Source organism: Mustela erminea, chromosome 3 (genome assembly GCF_009829155.1).
Source record: "Mustela erminea isolate mMusErm1 chromosome 3, mMusErm1.Pri, whole genome shotgun sequence".
NCBI classification, from domain to species: domain Eukaryota; kingdom Metazoa; phylum Chordata; class Mammalia; order Carnivora; family Mustelidae; genus Mustela; species Mustela erminea.
This window is the reverse complement of record NC_045616.1, coordinates 134043417-134055587: the sequence shown is the minus strand read 5'-3', so window position 1 is coordinate 134055587 and position 12171 is coordinate 134043417. Positions and strand designations below refer to the sequence as shown.

At 43.2% G+C, this 12171-nt stretch overlaps 1 long non-coding RNA gene across 1 annotated transcript; it reads right to left on the bottom strand.

Moving 5' to 3' along the window:
• Window positions 1-3059: 3059 nt before the first annotated feature.
• LOC116586963 lies at window positions 3060-11411 on the bottom strand. Its single transcript, XR_004284238.1, has 3 exons — window positions 11212-11411; window positions 10581-10709; window positions 3060-3622 (listed from the first exon to the last, which is right to left on the bottom strand). It is a non-coding gene; the product is annotated as an uncharacterized LOC116586963 (long non-coding RNA).
• Window positions 11412-12171: the final 760 nt, after the last annotated feature.

The window sequence follows — 12171 nt, the reverse complement described above, 5'->3', positions numbered from 1 at the left end:
AGGTCATGTGTTCTTGGAAAAAAATGGGGACCCTATGGTCAGATAAGTTTGGGGGCTGCTGTATACTACCTCCATCTCTAGAGCTACACAGGGCAAACCAACATATTCAGGGCTCCTAGAGCCCTGCAATGGGGGAAAGGAAAGATTGTTTAACCCCGTGTTCCCAAGCTTTGTTTCCATGGAACCCTTTTCAAACACCATCTCAACAGGCTGTAACAATTTCAGGGGCCTTGGACATCATTTGTGTTGTGGATGAAATAATATTCTCTTCTTCCCCTACTACAAAGCACGCATGTGTGCCATTCCTAAGAGACAACTGCCTAATAAATTCTGTGTGGCTTCAAGCTTTTCATGTGTTAAAAAAAATTATGATATGGTACCAAGCCACCCCCAAACCTGGAGAATTCTATGCAAATATCTTTGATATTATTCTAACTATTTTAGGTTGCTGAAATTTAATAATACTTGGGATCACATAAGAAGTGACTCTAATAAGCCAGTTCTTCCAGGTACTAGAGTGTTCCAGAAAAAGATTTTACTTTTAAATCTTTCTCATTACCATGTTTGGAGTTAGGCAATTCCTGTAAATTGAAGCAATGTACTATTTCTTTCCACTGATGGGAAGCTGGTATTTCAAAAGTTCATTAGCAGCTCTGTAGTTATAATAAGTATAAATGTGGTCAAGGCTATGAGAGTCCTGGCTGGGGAAGCTATTTTCCACTTCTCTGCCCCGACCCGATGCATTCTAGTACCTGTGCTAGGACGCCGGTGATGCACAATGTTTGTGTTGCTGTGTAAGCGGACGTTCGTGTCTCTCCAAGTCGTCATGTGGCCATGATACCACAGAAGTGGCCACAGTCGGCTTCCAATTTTTCCAGTGTTAAGTCATTTTTAAGCCTCTGTTCTGGGACACCGTTTTTTCCCTTACCACTGCCTCTCAATCTTTGCCTGGCTCTTCCTCCTAGATCTACTCCTTACAGAATGGGTTTCTCCCTATTCTGCCCTTGGTCCTCTTCTCAACTCACTCTCTGCTCTGCCCTCCGGCCTCTGCCCAGCCTGGGTCTGTCCCCCGACTCCCCACCCCCAACATTCCTGAGCTTCAGGATCATATTTAATGCCAATGGGTCATCTCTACCTGGTGCTGCATATTTAGTGTATCCCAAGGAAAACTCTTCATTTTCATTCATTTTCTGTTTCTCTTCATTATCTCACCACCTATTTGATCTCCTAAGTTAAAAAAAAAAAAAAATTGGGGCGCCTGGGTGGCTCAGTGGGTTAAGCCTCTGTCTTCGGCTCAGGTCATAATCCCACAGTGCTGGGATCGAGCCCCGCATCGGGCTCTCTCCTCAGCGGGGAGCCTGCTTCCTCCTCTCTCTCTGCCTGCCTCTCTGCCTACTTGTGATCTCTCTGTCCAATAAATAAATAAAAATCTTTAAAAAAAAAAAAAGGGAGGGAGACATTTTTTCTGGCCCCTCCATGTCTCTCATCCACAGGCTCCAACTCACGCCCACGTTCTGGACACTCTCAGAAATAGGAGACTTGATACCTTCCCCCACTATCTGCGCACACTTCCTCAGTTCAGATGCTGGGATCATCTGCCTGGATTCTGAGAGGGTGGTGTGGCCGTGAAGCGTGTGGGCTTGGGCACCGGGTCGGCAGGGAATGGAATTCCAATTCTACCGCTTCTTATGGAGTGAGTGACCCAAGTTAGTTAACCTCTCTGGGCCTCAGTTTCCTCCTTTATATATAAAACAAGAATCATTATAATACCTACCAAATAAGGTTATTATGAGGATTACTTTGGTAAATACCTTCAAAATGCCTGGCACGTTGGAAATGTGCAGTGTTAGTTATTTGCATTACAACAGCTTTTTAGCTGATTCTGCTGGTACTAGTCCCTTTCTACTCCCATTAGAATCATCTTTCCAAGAAACAAATTTTATCATGTCACTCCTCAGCTTGACTGGCTTCTTAGCCTTAAAGATGACAGTTCAGCTTTCTCAGAAGGACACTTAAGACCATTCAAAAATCTGTTCCCAACTCCCTTTCTGGGTCCTATTTTGGCCATACGGGGCTCTAGACCCCGAGTCTACGCTCTGGGGTGTGCTAAACTCACCATCATTCCTCAGACACTCCATACTCATTCCTAGTTCCTTGCCTTTGCCTGTAATGCTCCCGTGTTGGTCAGCTTTCCTTAGTTATGCTCCTATAACAACCACCCCCAGGACTCAGTAGTTTTCAACAACACAGTTTTCTTTCTTGCTTGTATTACTTGTTTGAAGGTCCATTCTACACCAAGAGCTCTTTAAGGTTTTACTCAGAAGGGGTACCAAACACTTCCACTCACATTTTCTTGGTCACACTTGACCTTAACTGGGGCAGAGAAATAAAAACCTCTCCCAGGGAGATGGAACAAGTAATTAGAAACAATAATAAGGTCTTCCATGGTTCCTTACATTTGAAAGGCCATCCCACGTCCCTCCTTTTCCCCATTCTTCAAAGCTTTCAAAGCTTTACCGTCACCTCGTTTGTGAAATTTTTCCGTTGTCACCAGGCAGTCTGGTCACATTGCTTCATTCCCTCAGGACTCTGGCTGCACTTCTAATAAGGTGTTTGTCCTGCTGCACTGAGAATATCTGTCCACATCCCCCTTTCTCTCAGCAGCCATGACCACAACTTCTGGATGTCTCTATTCCTGGTTCCAAGCACCCTAGCGCTCAGAACGGGTCAACAGCATGAATGAATGGAGCTGTTTTGCTTAGCCTTTTATAGGCCAGGTTGGGAACACTTTTCTGTTAGTATGCAGTGGGAGGTGACCAAGTAACTCCTTCATGCAGGCAGAAAGGAGACCAGTGAGAAAGCCAGTTTGGTGTTTTCTCTGTGCCCACCAAATAGGATGTCACTTTCTTATTTTGCGATTAGTCCATTGCTATGTAACTGGAATAAATGCCTTAAAAAGATACTATGGATGCATATAGCCTTGGGTGTTTATAGGCATGTAATATCCAAATGAAAACAGATTGTGCCCATATAACATTTGTTAAAACTTTGCTTTAAGGTCGTGTTATCTACTGAAAAGACAATACCAACGAAAAATCATCCTGATGAACCATCAAAAAGTCTCCTCTTTGGTAGCATTTTGGGAAGATACTAATTAAACAAATGACTGGGGTGTTCAGTTTTACCTCCAAAGTATTGCAAATGTGCCCCCTGTCATCCTATCACCAGCACTTAGTTCAGGCTCTCCAGGTTACTCCCTACCTGCACTTCAGCCGCACTTACACACCCCTCCTTGCTTTCCATCTGCCCAGAATGTTCTGGGCACTCCCTCAGCCCCCCTCCAATCAAGAAAAGCTTCTAATCAGATGTCACCTTCCTTTTGAACTCTCTCCACTGCCTTCTCTTTACCATCCTCTAACAGAGTTAAAATCCTGTCCCCGTATATCTTTTTATTGTTGTGTTTTATCACACAGTATTGTAATTATTTGCTTACATGCCTCTTTCCTCTTAATGGAATAAGAATCCTGTGAGAGCAGCTGTTGTGTTGTCCAGTTTCTCTCCTTGAGCAGACGGCCTTTGCACCTACATAAGGTGCTCAATGAATGCTGGTTACGTTGAGCTGCTGTTGAACAGAAGGCAAAAATCGTGACTCACACATTTTGTGGTAAACAAAGTGGTACAATTGAAAATACTTTTAAAATATGGTATTTTAATGTATCCTACTCTTTTCATGACTCATGGAGAATGTAGTATTTCTAGTATTAGCCAATATATTCTGAGTTAATTAATGTGAATTTTAACTTTCATATATAAGCTCCATGCAAAAACTTTTTTGGAAATCATCCAATTCTCAAGAGAACCATTTGGTAAATTAAGAAAAAGGCTTTAGAGGAAATATTCTTCATAGGGTATTATTTGGCTAAAGAAAATTTAAAAGATACTATAATTTTTTTATTGTCTTTGCCATGGAAAACAAAAATGAAAGTTTCACTGGGACATAAAAACTAAAGAATTAAAGGGAATTGAAGTTTCATGTGCCTTAGGAAAACAGTACAACATGCTAATTTGGCCAGATCTTCTGAACAAAAAGAAGGCCAAGTGCATATTACATCTATTTAATTAGCTCAAGAATAAAATTTTCAGTTTTGCTAACTCAAACACATGTTATGTAAGAAATCATGAGTGTAAGCAGGAGAAAAAGAGGGCAAAAAAGGTTGTAATTAAAGTAAATCTTCCCAGAACCCTGGATTGCACCAGGAACGTGGCCAGAATAAGCAAAGGCTACTGACTTTTGCCAGGGTCATGTTTGGAGGTTACTTTATCATAGCCCTTGTTTGAAAAACATAATTTGAGCATAGAAGGGCTCCCAACGTTCAATGATCTCCATGTGCTTCCCATTACGGTCAGAAGAAGAAATGCTGTGGTGGCTTCTGCAAATGGAATGGAATGGGACTTTTCAGATCTCTTTCCGACTTGGCAAGAAGGCTGGGTGCCAGCCTGGACATCGGGAGGCCCAGCTATTTCCAGCAGGGAGGGACACGCAGTCATACAGGGTCACCTATGAACCATTGCAAGTGGTTACTTAGTCACTCATCTTGTGTAGGACAGCACGTAGCTCAGCTCAGAATGGCTAGATCCCTTATTCTAGCTAACATCATAGTTGTTAGAGTATAAGTTAATGGCAAAATATTATTAATGAATTCCCTTGCTAGCTGAGCTCTGATGGACCAGAAATGGTCTGTCAAATCTTCACTTACTTACCTACTTCCTCCCAAGGGAGCGTGACCAGTCATGCGTATGTCGACCCCCTTCTCCACTTCCCAATGGCAACTAGGATAGCATGAAGACTAAGCCAAGAGTAGCATCACTAGTAGCTGTTTATCTAAGACACATTTCCCTCTTTTTCATCACTAAACACTCGTCCAGCTAAATATTCACTTTCCCATGCAATGAGAAATAAGTAGATGTATGCCTGAGAGTTCTGGTGAAGCCTTTGAATTTCCTGTTAAAAGGAGACAGATACATGACCCTCTCTACCTTTTCTCCAAGCAGATGTGATGTCCAAACTATTGCAAACATCTTGGAACATCCTGGAACATGAGGCACTAGGGATAGCAGATCAGAAAGATAGAATGACCTGGGTCCCTCATGGCATTATGAGCTACAAACACTTCAAGCATCAGGCTCGCCTGTTTCTCCCTCTGCCTGCTGCTCCCCCTGCTTGTGCGTGCTCTCTCTCTCTCTCTCTCTCTGACAAATAAATAAAATCTTTTAAAAAAGAGAGAGAGAAAGAGAAACCTGGTCAGCTGAAAATAAAAGAAGTCTCACACTTATTTATAGTCTTTTAATAAAAAAGATGTGGCTTTATCACACTAAATTTTACATACTCTTGTCTCTGTCATGAAAATCCTACCTTAAAATTCCAGTTGTAGCTACAGTATCCACATTTTATTATTCAAGTATCAGGCTTTCATGTGGATTCCATAATTATCTTCTGCAAATTGTATTTTTACAATATTCACTGCAGTCATTTTGCAAGTGCCAACATGGAGGGTTCTATAGGCATAGATCACATTTCTATTAAAAAAAAAAAAAAAAAAAAAACCCTTCCTCCAAATGGTAACATCTGGTTGATGGTCTGGGTCATAGATGTTTGCACCTGGAGCATAGCCAGACCCGAAACCCATGCTAACCTATAATCACCGTAGATCTATCACTTCAAAGCCGTTTCTGTCTTGGCTCCAATTTTGGGTTTGGCTCATTGTTTCATCTCATTCTATCCTAAAACTCTCAAATAGGAATCCGAAGCTTGGGCACAAAAGGGCAGCTTGTTTATCTTCCTTCAACTCTCTTACTGGAGTCATGCCCACCAAAGCATTTAGAAATGAGACAAATTCATCGCTTACACATTCTTTTTAATGATGACAGCCACCATTGACTGAGACATTTGCCATGTGCTAAGAGTTATTCTAAACTCTCCACGGACGTGCTCTCCTTGAGCCCCCACAGCCTGCAGCAGATGGCAGGGTCCTGATGGCATGGTCCTTCACGCAGCAGATGGCAGGGTCCTGATGGCATGGTCCTTCACGCAGCAGATGGCAGGGTCCTGATGGCATGGTCCTTCACGCAGCAGATGGCAGGGTCCTGATGGCATGGTCCTTCACGCAGCAGATGGCAGGGTCCTGATGGCATGGTCCTTCACGCAGCAGATGGCAGGGTCCTGATGGCATGGTCCTTCACGCAGCAGATGGCAGGGTCCTGATGGCATGGTCCTTCACGCATCCAGTCAGTGAGGGTTCCGAGCAGCCACTGGGCTGGACCCTGGGACTGTAGCAGTCATGACGCACCTACCCCTCCAACCAGGGCTGTCTTTTACACACACACTTAGAGCTCCTGGAGTCTCCTGGGGGAAGAGACATTGCCGGGCAGCGACGGCTCAGGAAGAGGCAATATGGAGCATGTAACAGGGGCCCTAATCAAGACATGGAAAAGGGAGGGAAAGGCTCACTGGGAAAATGATGTTTACGGTCAGACATTCAGGGTTATTCAGGTAATGGGAGACGTGGTCCTGGTGCTGGGCATACAAATCATTCCAGACAGATGAGACAAGATGTTGTTGGAGAGCCCAGGGCACGAAGGTGCCTGAGAGCCCTGGGCGGTTACTGCTGGAAGATAGACCATTATTGCTGGAGCTGAGACAACCAGGGAGAGAACAACAAGAGGACCTGGTGGCCAGGACATTGTCCTGGGTGTGGTATGAAGCCATTCAGAGTTGGGGTGTTGTCATTGCTCTGTGTGCCTGTGCGTATCTGTCTGTGTGTACATCTGTGTGTGTGTCTGTGGGTGTGTATGTGCGTGTGTGTCTGTGTGTGTATGTCTCTGTGTGCCTGTCTGTGTGTGTGTGTGTGCATGTGTGCATGCGTGTTTGGGGGTGTGGAATCGGAAGAAGATTTAAACTCAGATTCAGAAAAATTAAGCACCTTTGTCTAAAGTCACTCCTGAGCTAGAATTCGAACCGAATGTGCTTGACTCCCATTTTTTATTTTCAACCCATCATTCTCTACTATCTTCTAGTTCTACCAGCTTCATTCTAGTCTGGGTACCTTATCTCTATCAACTCCACTAAACAAGACTCAAAACACATGTGTCTAGTGCTTACTGTGTACCAGGACCCACATTAGGGATTCAAAAGCTCTTGCCTTTGGAGGTATAACTTCTTTTCTGTTCCTTCTCAGAGGCTAGAAACTGGAATCTATTTTTGACCCCATCCATTAAAACATGTCCCAGAGGCCACTTGATTTTTGACCTATTGCGCTATTATGTCAAAGTGAAAGTTCATTGCAACTGGGGACCCTGGGGAAAACATTGTCCTGCCAGCAAAGTCCCCACTGTATGATTCACTTCTAACAACAACCTTGCGGAGTGAGTCCGCTATTGCAGATCAGTAGACTGAGGTTAAAAGGTTAAGCCACTAGCTGAAGATCACACAGGTAAAACTGTGAGACCGGCATCTGTCCTGGGAACCAAGCTCTTGGGGCCATGCAGCAGAGCAGTTTCTCTCTGAGTGGGGAGATGCTCCTGGCAAAGGCAGAGGGAGAAGCAGGGAAGGTGAAGGGGTTTGAGGGAAATGATCTGGAAACTAAGAACAAGGTGTGTGACACAATAGGAGACTACCCAATTGTTCCCCACAGCTTTAAATATATTTAACCAGCCTCATTGTTGAAAAGCTCCACAGAAGTCATTGCCGCTTAGAAAGGTAATGAATTTTCAATTCTAACTAAATCTCAAAGCATGTTTTTTCTCTGTCCCCCCCGCTCCTTCTTTTAGGTTAAAAGTTATATGTAGTTAGAGTTATCCGCAGTATATCTGATTTTTCTCAGACAGACAAGTAAAAAAATAAAATATTTATAAAATTCAGAGGCTATATTTGCTTTGGTCTTTGAGTACCTTTTTTAAAAGGCCTCAAAGCCCTATAAATGAATCAAGCACCTGCCACATTGAGTCTTTTCAATGCTCAAGAAAGTCTTCTCATAAGTTGAAAGCTACATTATGACTTGAACTTGGGAATTTGCCTGAAAAATTTTCTCTAGAAGTCAGTTTGCTCTAGTAAGGTTTATGACATGCTCTGGGCTTTGTATTTGACTTTCCAAATCATCTATCCAATCATCTGTCTAAACCATGAATCTACAGCTTAGCAAAGTTTTTATATATCCTATCCATCAAAAAAAAAAAAAAATGGATCAGCTCATGCACCATTTCTTAGTATTAATTTTACTTTTGCACAGAGGAGCTTTTTATAATTATGTACTTTGGGATATTTTCTTTAAGCATCATGTTAACCCCGTCCCGAATTTATTTTTTTTATAAGCTAACTACTGATCTTGCTAGGTCATGTTCAAACGAGAACTAATAATGCATAGTTCAAAGAAAGATGAATATTAAAGTGAATGTTTCTTAATTGTAAAAAGAAAAAGAATATAAAAAGGATCAAAGTAGGTTTGCTTAAAGATAAATTTGATTTTAATAACAGTTCTCAAATAAATGAAATCGGATCCCAAATTATACGGGCCAAAACTTGTTCCTTAAAACACCATAATATTCAAATCTAGTGTCATTAAATCCAGAAATTTGGGTAGTGGGTAAGGATAAGATTTTAATGACCTCATTCCATTAAAGAACAGCATATGAGAAATATTGAAATTAAATTACAGCATTATTCCAGTTTTATTTACAAATTAGAAAAGGAGTCAGAAGGCAAAGAAGAAAAGTGTGTGTGTTGTGTGTGCCCCCTTGCTCTTTGTCCTCCAACAGGAAGTAGCCCCACCCTTCAGAGAGGGAGTCGGGGAGAAAGGAAAAAGCCCGTAGCCGAATCTCCCAGATGAGTTTGGAAGCTCAGAATAGCTAGAGTTGTGGGGGTGGGGTGGGGGGCATGGCAAAATTTCTGTTTCACATTTTAGAAACTCTCTTATTTTCATTGGAACTAGGCCCTTTACCTACTCATTTAATGTTCATAAGCCCAGGAGGTAGAGCACATCTTATGATTCCCACCTGATACTATTCTGAGACACAGTTAATCCAGTAACTTACCAGAGGTGACTCAGTTAGTAAATGTAGGACCTGGAATTAGCCTCAAGCCTTTTCTCTTGATTTCCCTTCCTTTCCTGAATAAAGGAATATAGGCTTCTATTGTTTACTTTCTGGCAATAAATTATTTCCGCAAGAGAACAGATTACTGAAAAGCATCTTTTTAAAAAAAAAAAAATCTTGTTTTTTTAAAGATTTTATTTATTTACTTAACAGACAGAGATCACAAGTAGGCAGAGAGGCAGGCAGAGAGAGGAGGAAGCAGGCTCCCCCCTGAGCAGAGAGTCTGACGCGGGGCTCGATCCCAGGACCCCAGGATCATGACTGGAGCCGAAGGCAGAGGCTTTAACCCACTGAGCCATACAGGTGCCCTGAAAAGCATCTTTTAACCATGATGAGAAGCGAGATCCTAGAAGGGAGGCTGATTTGAAGCTGGGACTTTCGGGGAGAATTGGACACATGGAGATGACTAGAGGGTGGAGGGAACACGCTGATAAGAGAAGGATGTATGTAGGGAGAGGGTAAAAGGTTCTGTAACTCCCCTTGGGCCCTAGATACTCATGCACTATTGTGAACATTATCTTGGTGTCTACTTTGACATACTGTGTCTGCCCCTGTGCCTGGCATTGCCTTTAAAGGGAAATGCAGTGGTCCCATTATCGTATATATACTTGAAGGCCTCTGGATAACTGATATTCCAATGGGCAAATACTCTTTCAAGAACAGTAGTAATAATAAGAAGGAGGACTATCATTTATGAAGTGCTTGTTACACATCACTTATCGTCATCACCATCATCATTAAAGATCATTAACACGTATGGAGTCCTCACTACGTCTCAGACACTGTTCTGGGCTCTTTGTATGTATTATCTCACTTAATTCTCACAGTTCTTCAATCAAGTCGATGCCATTATTATGCTCATTTACAGAAGAGGAAACTAAGGCATAGACAGGAAAGCCGCTTGTCTGAGAATACCGGCTCCAAGGCCAGGATCTGACTGCAGGGACTGCAAATGGCTTACTGGATTTCTTCAAAAGATTTTTGTTGACTCCCTACTGCACGCCAGGCTCTGAGCAGAAATGGACACAACCCCTGGAACTTTCAGGAACAACCCCCTTTCTGGAACTTTCAGTCTAGCCAAAAGAGACAGCGAACGAGTGGGGATATACACAAATGTCTAATGGCAATGGTGGCAAGGATTCTGGAGGATGGAAGGGTTTGTGGGGCTCTGTCCTCCTGTCACTGGTCACCACCCTGTCCTTTTGTACCCACGGGGCAGCAGGCATGCGGTGTCAGGACAGAAAGGGAAAATGGTGAGGTGTTTGGCTGAGGACAATCTACTCAGATCTTCCCAAGTTATGAATCAATCAATTATTTCACTCTGGGGCCTGTCACATTTCAGTGGCCATTAGCAAATCATTTCGCTTGGAAGCCTAAGCAGTAATTACATGCACAGAGTTCCAGAACACAGACTTCACTTCAGCACAACTCACCCTATTTTTATATGCAGAGATTTCCTCTGCTTATGTAACCGAGGCCAGGCATCTAACTGACCACTCACATGGGCACGTAGGTACGAGCTCCTTGGCCAGGGCTTCCGTTTCTCTACTTCCACTTTTCATCTGTGGAATGTAGAAATTGGATTAAAGACTATGTCGATTTCTGTTCAAAGCACTGGCAATAAAAGGTTTGTGCAGCTGTTTTAAGGATACCATATAGAATATACACAAAATTTTGCGGTCAGTTTCGCCGCCGTCGTCAGGACCAATGACTCACTCTGACCTGGGTTTTGTGGGCTCTTGAAATATTGTTTTGGTCTAGTCCTTAGCAAAGTTGATGGGCTCATCCCGAACATGGGGGAGGGGGCAGTGGAGGGGGGATTTTGTGAACTATTCTTGTTTTAACTTTCCCAGGGAGTCCCAGACGACTTCTGACCCACGGAGTGTTTTCATCTGGGAGAGACCTTAAATTGGAGCATCTGGTGAGAAGCCTGCATAGCGTGCAGGAGAAAGCTGAGTCCCTGAGAGATGAAGCCGTATGACTAATGTCATGGGCCCGCTGGTGGCACAAATGCCCCGAGAACTCCAGCCTCCCCAGAGCCTCAGCCTGGAGCTCCTTACTCACCTGGTGCTGACTCCGGAACTGAAAGTCTTCGTGTCCTTTTGGATGTTGTCATATCTTCTCCTTTTTTCATGCCTTAAATACTGTGCCACAATTATCTACAATGACACGGATCAACACTAACAACAGCTTGTAGTTATTGCCAACTAAAATACGAGGTATGTAGTTCTACTCTGGTTTCCGGGAGTAGAGAGTTTGGAACAGAGAACATTTAACAGAGGGAGATGTTCACCTGTATGGACAAGGAATATGGAAGGGCCTCATAAATTAAATAAATTTTGTAAGCTATCTTATTGTGATGTTTTAAGAGCAGAATATACACATATTTGGTGTGAGGAACATGGGAGCTCTGTGTTTCAGCAAGGGGTCAGGAAGGATTCTGTTTCTTTCCTAACTAGGGAAGATTCGAGGGGGACTGCAAAGACTTCATGTAGAATGTGGGGGGAAATTTTATGAATGCTCTCATAAAGGGTGATCTGGAGGAGGCAAACATTTTGACCTGTGCTGTCTGATACCATAGCCACTAGCCAAACGGGGCTAGTTCTGTTGAAATTATTTAAAGCTTTTTAAAAAAAATTTAAAAAAAAATTATTTATTTGACAGACAGAGACCACAAGTAGGCAGAGAGGCAGACAGAGGGCGGGGGGAAGCAGGCTCCCCGCCTGAGCAGAGAGCCCGATGCGGGGCTCGATCCCAGGACCCCGGTACCATGACCCGAGCCGAAGGCAGAGGCTTTAACCCACTGAGCCACCCAGGTGCCCCTTCTGTTGAAATTATTAAAATTAAATAGAATTTTAACATTCGGTTCCTCCATCTCACTAGCCACATCTCAAGTGCTCAATGGCCGCACAAATCTAGTGGTTACTGCCTTGACCCACATAGATGCAGAACATTTTCATCACTGCAGAAAGTTCTTTTAGATAGCACTGACATGGCACCGGGTCAGCCAAGGGGAGGGACGGA